The following is a 14,006-nucleotide window of genomic DNA, read 5'->3' as shown; positions in this document are numbered from 1 at the left end:
AAAGGGAAAAACAGAACAAGAGTAAGGCAGTGGTGAGGAGGGGTGGAAAACTAAGAAGCAGCTTGTAAATCAGTCAAGATTGTGGACTAAGAGGAAGTGAGAGGTTTAGGTATGAGGACTGCCATCTTCAATGGGCACATTGGTGACCACTGTCTCAGCAATGCCCTTATAATAAAGGCCAAAGCTAGTTCCTCCATGTAGAAAAGAATATAGTTGCCCTCCAGTTATTTCATGCTATCTCCTGATAGTGCACCTCCTCCCACAATGAAGAGGGAAGTGTGTCAGAGGGCGTCATAAGGCTGGCATTATGTGCAACATGTGAGACACAGATGTGAATTATTGCAGTGAATTGTTCTTGCAACTGCACAAAGTAGATGAGATTAAGGTGCAGCATATAATGTTAAATGTGACATGCGATTGATAGAGGTTGCTAGTGAGAGTTGGAAGTGGTGAATAAATTAATGGCTGAAGCTTGTACGTGGTAAGATATGGCATTTATTGACCTTGAGAACACTTGTCAGGTCTTTAAAATTTTTGCCATAATGTATCCAGGTCCCTAGGACAGCATTCCTGGCATAACCCCCATGCATCCATTGCTTTCTCATCATGTGCCTGAAAGACCTTCTGTCCCACCGCAGGAAGACATCTCTCCCAGCAATGCAGCACTGGAAAAGCTTGGTGCATGCACTCTCCTATGGTCGGCCACTGTTCTTTATTATACATGACTAATCAAAATGACATCAACAATTCCAGCAGCCACAACACACCTTTCAATACACAATGCAGAGATACAGGTAACTCTAAGTGGTACTATTAAGTAAAATATTAGGCCCTCTATGATAGGAATATCCCATAAACTACACACAGCAAAGGATGACAAGTTGTCTGTATTGCATTGAATGAGTGTGGGGTAATCACACATAAACCCGACAGCCATTTTTGAGGCTATCCATATTCAGCTTCTCCAATACCTTTGTTTAACAAACAGCTTTTTTCAAGCCAACTTGCTGTACATCTTCAGCTTTAGAAAACAAACGGATTAAAATGTAATACCTCAGTAAAGAAACATGTTATAAAATATTAGCTATGATTAATAAACAATAAGATTCAAGGCCGCTACTTCATATAAACATGTGATTTAGGAGCAGGACGCAGCCATTCAACCCTTGAATACTGCTCTGCCAATTCAATACAGTGAGGCTGAACTGATTGCAATCTCAATTTTGTTGCCTATCCTTGATGACCTTTCACCCCTTACTTAACAAGAATCTACCTATCTCTGCCTTAATGTTCGGATACTGCTTCCATTACCTTTTCAGGGAGAGTTCCAAAAGGCTCATGATCCTCAGAGGAAAAAATATCATTTTATCCTGGTTTTACTCGGATGACTCTGATTCCAGGAGTGCAACCGGTCGTTCTCTTCACCCATAATGGGAAGCATCCTCTCCACTTCTACGCTATCAAGACCTCCTTGGGATCTTATATGTTTCAATCAATTTGCCTGTTATGCTTCTAAACTCCAACAGATACAAGCCTAGCTTGTCTAATCTCTCCTCATAAGACAACACACTCATTCCAGGTAATACCCAAGGGAATCATCTCTAAACTGTCTCCATTTATATCGTTCGTTAAGTAAAGGTGGTCAATACTGTACACATCTCTCCAGATACGATCTCACCAGTATGCTGTATAAGTGAAGCATAATCTTCACATTTTTGTATTCAATTCCCCTTCCAAGAAATGATAACTTTCTATTACCTTTTGTGATAATTTGCCATACTTGCATATCAACCTCATGCAATTCATATACAAGAACACAATGATCTCTCACCAATTATATAATTCTTTTTATTCTTCCTGCCAAAATAGATAATTCATATTTCATACATTATACACATCTGCCACATTTTTTGTCCACTCATTCAATGTCTCTATATTTTTGTAGCCTCTTTATGCTCTCTTCACAATTTACTTGGTAGAAGATAATTCCATGATAACAACTTTGTCAAAATGCAAAGCAGAGGCATTCAGCAACTGCAGGCTGGTTTGTCAGAGGCAGTTGATAAACCAGATCGAAGGATAGAGATGTCCAGGAGTACTGGCTCTGGCATTCTTGCATCTATCTGTCCCCATAGACAGTCGGTAGCAACCATAGAGATCGAGGTCCAGCAGCAATTGGTGGATACATTGACAGACCTTTCCTTTCGGGAAGGCAATCTGCTGTCCTGTCAGCACAGAGGTGCAGTAAATAATTCAGAAGGCAAATGGAATTCTGAACTTTATTGCTAGGGCTTTGGAGTTCAATAATGGGGAAGTTTTATCACAACTGCAGCCAGTGCTGGTGAGCGGTGTACAGCCTTCGTCATATTCAAGAAAGGATGCACGGGCACTGGAGGCAGTTCAAGAGATGTTCACTCAGCAGATTCCTGAAATGAAGGGGCTGAATTTTCCAGAAAGGATAAAAAGAGTCAGTCTGTATTCATTAGAGTTTGGAAGATTAAGGGGTGATCTTGGTGAAACATTCAAGATTCTGAGGGAGCTTGACAGAGTAGACACTGGCAATATTTTTCCATGAGAGAGGAATCTCAAACTACGAGACATGCTTACAGAATAAGGAGATACTCATTTAAAAGTGAGATGCAAAGGAATTTCTTCTCCCAGAGGGTAATAAAAATATTCAAAAAGGAATTTGTTAGCTTTTTGAAATACTGAGGAGTCGAATGGCTGTGAAGAGCTAGAACAATAAAGGAGTTGAGGCTACGGGGGATCAGCCATGATTTTGTGGAATGGTGAGGCAGCCTTGAGGGGCTGAATGGCCTAGTCCTGCTCCTATTTCATATCTTCTTATGTCCTTACTTGACATAACAGGATTACAGATAAACAGCAACTGTCCTCTGAAATCATCATATATCATGACACTAAGATGTCTTAAAGGAATAAAACCAGAAGGACCTGTTCACCAAGGCTCAGTTGGGTTCTCTGCCACTCTGCCCTAGTTTTATTACAGCCTTGGTCCAAGCACGGACAAAAGAGCTTAATTCTTGTTCTGAGGTGACAAGTGAATCAAGTCCACATTTGACCATGTGTGGCAACATGCAACCCTAGCAAATCTCAAGCGAACAGAAATTGGGAAAGATATTTCTGCTAGATGGAATCATACCTGGATTAAAGAAAGATGATTGTGGTTGCTGGAATACTCCCCACTTACCTGAATGAATGCACCTCCAATAAACACAATAACACCTTTCAGGACAAAGCAGCTCAGTTGATTGTTCGTGATTGGGGTATCAAAATGTGTCTCCATTACCAATGTTCAGTACAGCAGTGTGTAACATTTACAGAGATGTACTGTAAAATTCACCAAGGCTCCCTAGCCTACGAAACCCATGGTCACTACCTTCTCGAAGGTCAAGAGCAGCAAATCATGGGAACATCACCACCTACCATTCCCCTCCAAACTACTCACACCATCCTGATTTAGAAACATGTTGCTGTTCCTTCTGTGTCACCAGGTCGAAGTCCTGGAACTCCATCCTGAACAGCACTGTGGGTCTACTTACACCATACAGATAGGAGCAGTTCAGGTAGGCAGCACACTGCCACCTTCTAAAGGACGATTTGGGATGGGCACTAAATACAAGCTAGCCAGCAATACCCACACCCTTGAATGAAAAGAATAATCCTATCCCTTGTAGATATCTTCTTTCCTAGTTCAAATGGATCTATGTTTTAAAATCTGCCAATTTAATCAGGATTTCTTGAATGTACAAAAGTTGCAAGTTACACCACATGAAAAGAAATAATAATACAACCCACACAAACACCAGTTGGAAATGAAAAGGGAGTCCAAGAAGAGATAACAGTTAAAAGTTACACAAATCCATCTCCGGATCACTCAATAAGAATAGAGAGTATTAATTTGTTGAGCAGTTAACTTTGACATTCTTGGCTTTGCATATCAGTTAAATAGTTTTATCCTGGTTCATTCTGACTGGTTGGTTCATTGGTTTCCAGCACACAGAGCAATAAATCCTTTACCTGCAATCAAGGATTGACTAATTGGTAGTTCTCAACTGTGACACTTGCAGCACACTAGTGCTTGAACCAAAGCTGGTACATGCATATTTCAGGCCATGGGCTCACATCAGCAACTCAGCTCACTTGCACACACAAAGCATGGCTGAACTTGTTTTAAACACTTGTCTCTTGCAAGGGGAATATATAAACATGTCTCTCAGCCAGACTGCTATCTTTTCTGCCACCTGTTCACAGTCCGAGACACTCACAGGTCGTTACTGTTCAGGTTGTAATGCATTTTCCTCTTTGAAGCACACTTAACACTTTTAGATGTGACATTTCAGGGCTCCTCTCCAGACAACCACTGAATGTAATCTGCAGTCATCTTCTGACTGTACTTCATTCTTTTAAGAAAAAAAAGTCATGTAGGAATTATTCGTTCACTGTGTCCATGACTGATCCAAAGTCATGACACAGGATAGCCCCATCTCAGCAAAGCCTGGCTTTGATGAAGACAACAAAGTGTGAAGCTGGGTGAACACAGTAGGCCAAGCAGCATCTCAGGAGTACAAAACATAGAACATACAACATTACAGGACAGTACAGGCCCTTCGGCCCTCGATGTTGTGCCGACCTGTCATACCGATCTCAAGCTCATCTAATCTACACTATTCCATGTACGTCCATATGCTTATCCAATGACGATTTAAATGTACCTAAAGTTGGCGAATCTACTACCGTTGCAGGCAAAGCGTTCCATTCCCTTACTACTCTCTGAGCAAAGAAACTACCTCTGACATCTGTCCTATATCTTTCACCCTTCAATTTAAGGCTATGCCCCCCCGTGCTCGCCATCACCATCCTAGGAAAAAGGCTCTCCCTATCCACCCTCTCTAAACCTCTGATTATTTTATATGTCTCAATTAAGTCACCTCTCAACCTTCTTCTCTCTAATGAAAACAGCCCCAAGTCCCTCAGCCTTTCCTCGTAAGACCTTCCCTCCATACCAGGCAACATCCTAGTAAAAAAGCTCTCTGACGAAGGGTCTAGGCCCGAAACGTCAGCTCGTGTGCTCCTGAGATGCTGCTTAGCCTGCTGTGTTCATCCAGCTTCACACTTTGTTGTCTTGGATTCTCCAGCATCCGCAGTTCCCATTATCCCTGGCTTTGATGAAGATTTTTTTCCCCTCGTGCAATAAATAGTCACTTCAGAATCTAATTATTGAGTGGCAGCTACCTTATTTCCATGTTATTAATGCTCCAACCCGCCTTATATATTTGCCATTTCCAATTCTGCTTTCCTTCCCCAAGGAACTAGACAAAATTCCCAACATAGTAACCAATAGGTCTACATGAAAATTACCAGACTGGTTGGGTTTCACTTGCACAATGGCCCACAATGGAGTGGAATCTGCTGAGCTCCTTGACTGACTACGGAACTACCCTAACTAACCACTGTCCTCCTTTCCCCAACTAACAGCTACTCCCCTTTCTCTTTCACATTTGTTTGAAATCCATTAAATGTATTTGCTGCTTAAGCCACTGGCACAAGCAGGAATGACCGTTGTAGCATGCACAGTGACATGCCCATTCCCTTGACTTTTCAATTCTTCCCACCCAGACAAGGTGCCTCCCTTCTCTCTGCACTTAAATGTAATGCAAGTTACAAAGGCTGGCAGCCTGTTAGTCAATGTTGATGTCAGCAAGCGATCACTAAGAACGGAATGTGAGGAAAGACCGGCAGCCTCCAGGTAAGCACCAAGTGAGTGAGTGTTAAGAAAACAAACTGACAGCCACATGATGAATCTGTGCAGATTCACATGTCACTGCATACAAAACAACCCAAATGGCAAGTCATCGGTGTTCGTGGCCTCCAAAGTAGAGTGTTCAAGCCTGAAGCACGTGCCTGAAATTTGAGAGTTGGCCCAAGAACAAGCGTGATGTGGTGCTGAGGCAGAAGGTTTGCTGATGCTGACTTGCATGGAATGAAGAATTGAGGAGGATAGTGTTTTCGGAGCGCACAGATGCGTGGTGTTAAAGACAGTTAGACAATGGCTAGGACAGTTGGTAAACTTGTTGGGAATTTTGTCTAGCTCCTAGGGGAAGGAAAGCAGAATCGGAAGTGGCAAATATATAAGATGGGTTGGAGCATTAATAATATGGAAATAAGGTAGCTGTCACTCAATAATTAGGCTCTGAAGTCACTATTTAATGCACAAGGGGAAAAAAAATCATAAATATGTTTCGCAATGTCGAAGTTCTAATTTTTTCATTGTCTGAACTTTCTCAACTTTCTCATCACTGCTCACAGCAGCAGAAAATGGCAATTTCTGACTATTATACAGTTCTAGGATTTGTTCAATAGTGTTAATGCAGTAGTTTCATTCTCTTTCCTGCCATGTTTTTGTCCTGATTATTTTCTTTATAGATTTGAGACAGAATGTCTCTGACTTGAATTAGACAGATTGATATATCGTTTCAAAAACAACTGTTTCAAAGCAAATTTTTAAAAACATTCACTTATTTTGAAATTAGGGTGAAACCATTTGTCCTGTTCCGATGATTATAAAATCATGAGAAATAGGAGCACACTGAGAAAAGACAAGCCTGTTTTGCCATTCCAGAAAAATCATAGCTGACAAGACTGTGGTCTGGACTGCACTTTCCTGCCCATCCTCCCTAATTCTCAATTCAGGTCAATCAAAAATCTTGAATACATTCAGTGGAAGAGAATTCCAAAGGCTAGCAACCCTCTGCGAGAGCAAACAATTCTCATCTCCATCTCAAATTTAAAGCCCCTTGGGAGAAACTTTATGGAGATAACATGTGTTTTGCCCACTGGCTGAAGAGATTGCAAGGCAGCCACACTGACTTCTTCAGGTAAGCTTTGCCGAATTACAAGTCACAAATCAATCAGGCAATTGATAGATCTTCAGCTGATCTTCCACAGGATCAACCTAGATGCAAGAAGTCCAATCCACCGGGAGCTGGCAAACCATAATAGGCTGGCAGCGTTACCAGGGAGATGGTGGCTGCTGAGAGAAGTGCACCAGCTGGAGGGCTCAGATTGTACAGCCACATAGGCCAGAGTTAAGTGAGGATGGGAGTGGGGGGGGGGGGGGGGGGGGTGCAGGGTATTTGTGCTAACAAGGTGTAGAGCTGGATGAACACAGCATCAGAGGAGCAGGAAGGCTAACATTTCGGCCCTAGACCCTTCTTCAGATTTTGTCCTGACGGGTTAAGCACCTGCTCAAGGAATTAGCTCATACCAGGCTTCCCCTTCACAATTCAAGGTCCCTCAATCAAACACTGAGTGTTTTTGCCCACTCACTAAATTATACTAAATTATACATGTATTCAGTTGCAGACACTTGGTACCCTTTACACAACTCAGTCTCAAGATCAGCCACTCGGACTGAGATAAGGAAAAATTTCTTCATGCTGGAGGTGTTGAACCTGTGGTATTCAAATCATTCAATTTCCAAATCATGGAAAGACATGGAGGGAAGACACTTAATATCATTAAGATAGAAATAAACAGGTTTCTAGACACCAAGGCTGTCAAGGAGAACAGGATTGGAGGGAAGCATGACATTGAGATGGTGGATCAGCCATGAACATATCGTATCATGAAGTGGGCTGAATGGCCTGTTGTTGCTCCTATTTTCTACACTTCACATGATACATGTGATGCTGAAGCCAAAAGAAGGTTAGAGATGGCAGACAGCATGAAGATTAACAAGGAATGCTATGTTCTACATATTTTCCTGTTTGCCTCAGAACTCTAGAGAAAAAATTTCAAGATCTTTGGAAGAAAACAGGGTCTTTGAAATCCGTATGCTAAAATATGGTGCAAAATTCCAAACATAAATCAAAGGAAAATGAAAGAAAAGTGTAGGTGTGACAATACTATGGCTCTAAGAGGTATATTTTGTCCTGGGATTTTTTTCAATATGAAGCGAGATTGAGTCAGAAGAGTCTAACAGGCTGCTTCAAGCCAATAAAGTAAACCGCTTGTGAGGCATTGGTTCTTTTTTAAAGTTGGACCAATGGAAGCAGCATGAATGGGTGTGGTCAAGCTCTCACAGAACCAGGATTCTTAGTTTGGCTTTCAGCAGTTGCTGGGGTCTTGAAGCTGGATTTGGAAGCACTTTTTCCTCTGCCTGTTGTAGCTAAAAGCTGGGGTTATCTCCCCGCTGCCAGAATTGCATATGAGGCAGATTATTGTACTGACTTTGCCTTTGCCAAGGGTGTGCTCATGGGATGTTACTATGTTGGGACAGTTAATGAGTGGTTTATTATTTTGTTAAGTATTTAAGTAGAGTTTCAGTCAAGCCAATTCTTTTATTTATATTTTGTTTGTATTTTAACTACAGTGTATGAACAAAGTATATGTTACTTCAAGCCTGGTAATTTGACCAATAAGACTGCATCCATGACACAATACTCGGCACTTGCCTTTAAAAAAAGAAAAAGTTAGGGTCCAGGTTATCTCCTTGACATATTCTGAGGGGTTGTGGTCTTGTCCACAATGCATGAAATTGCAAAAGCAAGAAGAACTCATTAAAAACTGACATCCAACAAATAAAATGGCAGTGTTTTGACCATTTGATGAATGCTAAGTTGCTTCACAGTGGACTGCTAGGAGGCAAAGTGGAGTGCAGAAGCAGGGGTTGATCTAGATATAGTGAGATGACATTAAAAAGAAATTGAAGATAAGCTGCTGAAGATGGCACAAGATAGATAACATGACATGCACAACAACTGAACTCCTGGTCAGAGTGGCTACAAGCAGAGAGAGGGAGTGTTTTTTTATTGCCTCATTTCTCGCTAGTTTTCTCTTACAATCCATCTTTTCTCTATTTTTTCTCAGTTATATTTTGTTCGTTTCTAATTTTGTTTTCTATCTTCTGACCGTCCACTAATGTTTGCAGCATTCTAACCGTTACAATTTCCAAGCAATGTTAATATCTGAATTGGATTGTTTATTCCGTTCCTTGGACACGATTCTTAAACAAAATAATTCAGTAACAATTATATCAAGTCAAACTGTGGTGCAATTTTTTTGTAAGGTGAAAAGTTGCTCCTTAAATGATCTATGTATAATCTTATCTTTTAGAGGTTCAACACTATGGTCCTAGCACCATTGATACACATATATATATATACACACATATATAAAATATATGAACAAATAATTGCATTAAAAAAAGCATTTAAATCAAAGGTTTGAGTTGAGTGGAACAATTCAGGAATCCTATGCAAGATTTCTGTAGAACAGACAGCAGAACTTTCCCTTCGATTCCCAAATATACATTTGGCAAACTTTATCTTTTTCTTTAAAAAAAACGCCGGTCATTGTGAGATAATGTCTTTTTCATAAAGTGGCAATAGTAAAGATCATTGGCTGAGATCAACAACGCCCCAGATGTTTGAGGATCGTCAAAGATTATTAAGAATTCAACAAAGAAAGTAAAACAAAAGCAGAAATTTCTGGAGATAATCAGCAGGTCTGGAAACATCTATGGAGAAAGAAACCAAGTGAACATTTCAAGTTGAATATGACTTCACAAGAAAATAAAATTCTGTGTGGATCTTATTGTTACACATTTTAACTATCACAGGGAATACTAGATTAGTTCGGCATTAAATGAACATGAGGGAACGTTTTCATATGTACTGAGTGGTTAGCATCTTTAATGCACGGCATGCAAGTGCAGTGAAGGCAGATTCAGATGTAGCTTTCAACAGGGTATTAGAAAATTATCTGAAGCGAAAAACTTTCCAAGGCTACAGGGAGAAGGCAGGGAAGTCTAGCTGGGCTGCTCTTCTAGAGAACAAGCACACACAGAATGGGTCAAATGACCTCCTCTGCGGTACAACCATAAAAGGAACTGGGCAGAAGCAAAAAAGTGTCTGTGGTATACATTTTGAACATGTAGTCTATTATGGAGCCAGTTAAATGGACTGACTGTTCTTTCTTATTCCAAACTTCTGGCTCATATTTTTAGGACCGTTTGGAAGAGATTAAGCAGTACATCTGACCAACAAGTTAAAATTGCCTCCTTTGAACCAAATTCTTCCTTTTTGAGGTAACAGTTGTTTCGATGGCTGCAAGGATGAAGGGTCTTTGTGTGCATGTTCAAAATTTCCCTGTCAGAATATTAGCTGTGCGTATCTGAAGCCAATAACAAAGCTAAGTGCTATTTTAAATGCCATCTGAAACAAAACAGATTAATACAGAAGAAATTTACATATCGATATCCCACTACCTGCCTTTCTATTAGTCAGTCAGAGTCTGAAAACAACCTCTGGTCCCCGACATAGCTCTGGTATGACAGCTTATGGGGGTGCTGAGAAATGTGGTGCATATCAGTTCTGTTAGGATTATATCCTGTGGAAAGATTGGTAAATTCTGGTATGGAGCCAAGGGCAACTATTTCAAAGTTTTGAGATACATGTTTAGAATTCACTTATGTATTACCAACAGCAGAAATAATTTCCTCCAATGTTTTTGACAGGAGCCAAGAATCTGTTAAAAGAAATAATAAATTTAGTGAAAGCACTTTTGTCATTGTGTTGAAAGGTAAATTAGGTTCATCCTCAATTTCCTTGAGAGGTTTCTCTATGTTCTTGCCACACCTCCAAATCTGAGCATCAATAGCCACCTTTACCAAACAGTTGGGGCTAACAAGAAGGGTATCCTACTCTCAAAAATTGTTGTTCCCTAACTTCTCAAAAAGGAGCAGAAATGGAGCTGTGTATGCTTTGAGAAATTGCAACCTTCAGAAGAACTCAATGGGCCACACTAAGGTGCACTCAAAGATAAGAAAATCAATGTATCTTATCAAACATACATTCTGAATTAACTCTCACAAGAGGCCAAAAGAGAGAATTCAATGGGGTTTCCTGGTCAAAGGCCCCCCAACTCCTGTGCAGTACAGATGGAGTGCTGCTTTGTTGGAGGTCACATCTTTTGGATGAGAAGCTAACTGAGGCCACATCAGTCTTCATGGATGGGTTGAAAAGATGCTTCGTACAACACTGAAAAAAACCAGGGGAATTATCCCTGGTGCCCAGGCCAATATTTATGCCTTAATCAACATTGGAAAAATAGACAGACTATCTAATAATTTCCAAATTGCTGTCTGTGGAAATTTGCTGTGTGCATATTGGCTGCCATATTTCCTACATTGCAACAGCATACTTCAGAAGTACTTCATTGGCTGTAAAGCACTTTGAGGCATCCAGTAGTTGTGAAAAGCAATATATAAACACACGCCAAGATAAGCTGACGTTTCGGGCCGAGACCCTTCATCAGAGAGATGAAGGGTCTAGGCCCGAAACGTCAGCTTTTGTGCTCCTGAGATGCTGCTTGGCCTGCTGTGTTCATCCAGCCTCACATTTTATTATCTTGGAATTCTCCAGCATCTGCAGTTCCCATTATCTCTGATACTATATAAACACACGCCTTTCTTTTTTCCTGAGCCAAGACAGATGTTGTATATTCTGACACAGAGGTTCATGGGGAACGTGACTGAGGAATGAGCCTAAAGTCTCTAAAGGCTTCTGATGGATGTCAGATGGTATATTTTCTGTTAGCATCATGCAAGTATGCTTCTAACATATACCATTGATCAGACAAATGCTGGGATGTCACAGAATCCCTATAATTCGAAAGGAGGCCATTCAGCCCAACAAGTCTGCACCAAACAAGCATCCCACACAAACTATCTATCTGTCTCCCACCCCACATCCCTATAACCCCACATTTCCCATGGCTAATCCTGCTAGCCTGTGCATCCCAGGACACTATGGGCTCTTTCACATGGCCCATCCACCCAATCTGCACAATTTTGGGCTGAGAGAGAAAACCAAAGCACCTGGTAGAAATCCACGCAGAACTGGGGAGAACATGCAAACTGCAAACAGACAGTCATCCAGGACTAGTAAGAAATCTGGGTCCCTGGTGCTGCAAGGCTGCAGCGCTAACCGTTGAGCCACTGTGCCGTCCCCTGTAAGAACACAGGAGTGCAATAGCCCCATGAAAACCGGTTGTCTTCCAGTTACCAGTACCAGGAGCGGAAGCTGGGTGTAATACAAACATATCTAACGTGATCGTGACCAGCTAACTTTAGTGGTCACTGATTTTAGACATGGGAGCACTCACGAGGTTGACTTCCTACAAGATTGTCTCTAAAAGGAATTAGTGGGCTGAAAAATTAGAAGGTGCGATAGAATTCTAAAGAAGGGTCTCAGAATTAGTGGAATGATGAGGAATATTACCAGTGTGTACAGGATCCATACTTTTAAAAAGAATTCTGTCAAGCTCTTAGGAGAGGAAGAGAAACAAAAATTGGGAAATAAAGGCGTGCAGTTAAATAGTGTAACTGATGTTAAAAAATCTCCAGGCTCTTCTGGGAATAGTGATGAGTCAAAAATAGACGTCAATCAAAGCAGATATCTGATCACTCATGGCTTGGTAATAGTTGTGGTTTGTAAAGAAGGTCTTAAGGGAGGAAAGGTGGGTGAGTAGGAATACCATTAAGTTAGATAAAAAGCCAAAGGTCACACTTTGAGTTTCTGTAATCAGCTGAGTGTTTTATCTGTCAGGGGTAAATGTTAGGCAAATGGATAGAAAAATCCTAGGTTAAGTGCCTGTTATTTCCTGATATATACTGCTGCTCAGTGAAGCTCTCTGCTAGAAATACAAACTTGAATAACGGGCTCATACGTGTTTAGAAAGATGACGTGGCCAACAAAATAATAACACACAATGACCTATGCAAGAACTGGTCTGAACCATGCTACAAGAGACCATTATGCAAATTTCTATGACTGCACTTATGCAGCCTTGCAGGGAATGACAGAGATTCTCTTCAAAGGATTAAGTCAGTGATTAAATTGAACATTTTGTTTAAAAGCACTAAAGAATTTTGAAGTACTTATCACTCCTTTTAAGGCACCTCAAGTGCATCCAAGCTGAATGCTATCACAAATGCTTCCTGGAAGTACAACAATAGAAAAGATGCTCAAAGTACAGTTTGTCAGGGAAAGAGGCATTATACAAATTCAAACAAAATTCCGAACAACAAATTAAGACTTGCACTTCTTACAGATTAATATCAAATGAAAAAATGCAAATCAGGAAAATTTTTAGCATTAACCTTCAGTTCAGCCAATACAACACCATTAAAATGAAAACAAGGTACATGAGTTGCTTGAAGTCACAGCAGGCAAATAGCAAATTTGCATTAACAGCAAATGCAATTGAATCAAACCCATCACACAAATTCTCTTGAATAACTCAGCAGTTTATTTTAAAACTACCTGAGTCATTCTATGAAGACTGTGGGAATAATTGCAACAACAGTTTTATTGTATTGGGCTTAACAATTTCCAAAATGGGTGTTGAGAACTGTATCATTAACATTACCAAGAAGGAAGGTCAACATACACCAAATATTACTCAACACTTTTCTTAATTGGCACCAGCCAAGTACAGTCTTAAGGGCTTGTGAGGGTGCAAATGAAATGGTTTTCTAACCTTAAGAGATCTCAATGGATTTTAAATCAAGAACCACTTGTATTATAATTGGCACAGAGCAGATGTTGAATATATAGGCACATCATGAGTTTTACTATATAACGAGAATTACAATCTCTCATGGTGCAAGACTGCAGTACTAACATCCATATGTAACAAGGGGGAGTATTCCATAATCATATTCCAGTACTAGTAATGTTGACGGCATTCGGTAATTCTCAGTGACATATGTCTGCTGCCCAACTAACCTGAGGGACACTGATCCCAAAAGTCTGCAATGTTCTAACTTCAGTGATAAATGTACAGCATTAAATTTCAAAAGATTTGAGTTACTGCTGCTAAAAAAAATTGTTGCCACAACAGTGCCTCAACCAATGAGAGGAGTCCACTTGCCAGCCAACCAACACTCTCCTGTAATACAGTATAAATATTGTTTTCCATTA

At 40.5% G+C, this 14,006-nt stretch overlaps 1 protein-coding gene across 6 annotated transcripts in view; it reads right to left on the bottom strand.

Moving 5' to 3' along the window:
* Positions 1-14,006, bottom strand: part of dennd2b (DENN domain containing 2B) — a 403,328-nt gene that overhangs the window by 137,495 nt on the left and 251,827 nt on the right. The window lies entirely within an intron of this gene.

Source organism: Stegostoma tigrinum, chromosome 17 (assembly GCF_030684315.1).
Source record: "Stegostoma tigrinum isolate sSteTig4 chromosome 17, sSteTig4.hap1, whole genome shotgun sequence".
NCBI classification, from domain to species: Eukaryota; Metazoa; Chordata; class Chondrichthyes; order Orectolobiformes; family Stegostomatidae; genus Stegostoma; species Stegostoma tigrinum.
The sequence above is the reverse complement of the archived record's forward strand: the minus strand, read 5'-3'. Positions and strand labels throughout refer to the sequence as shown.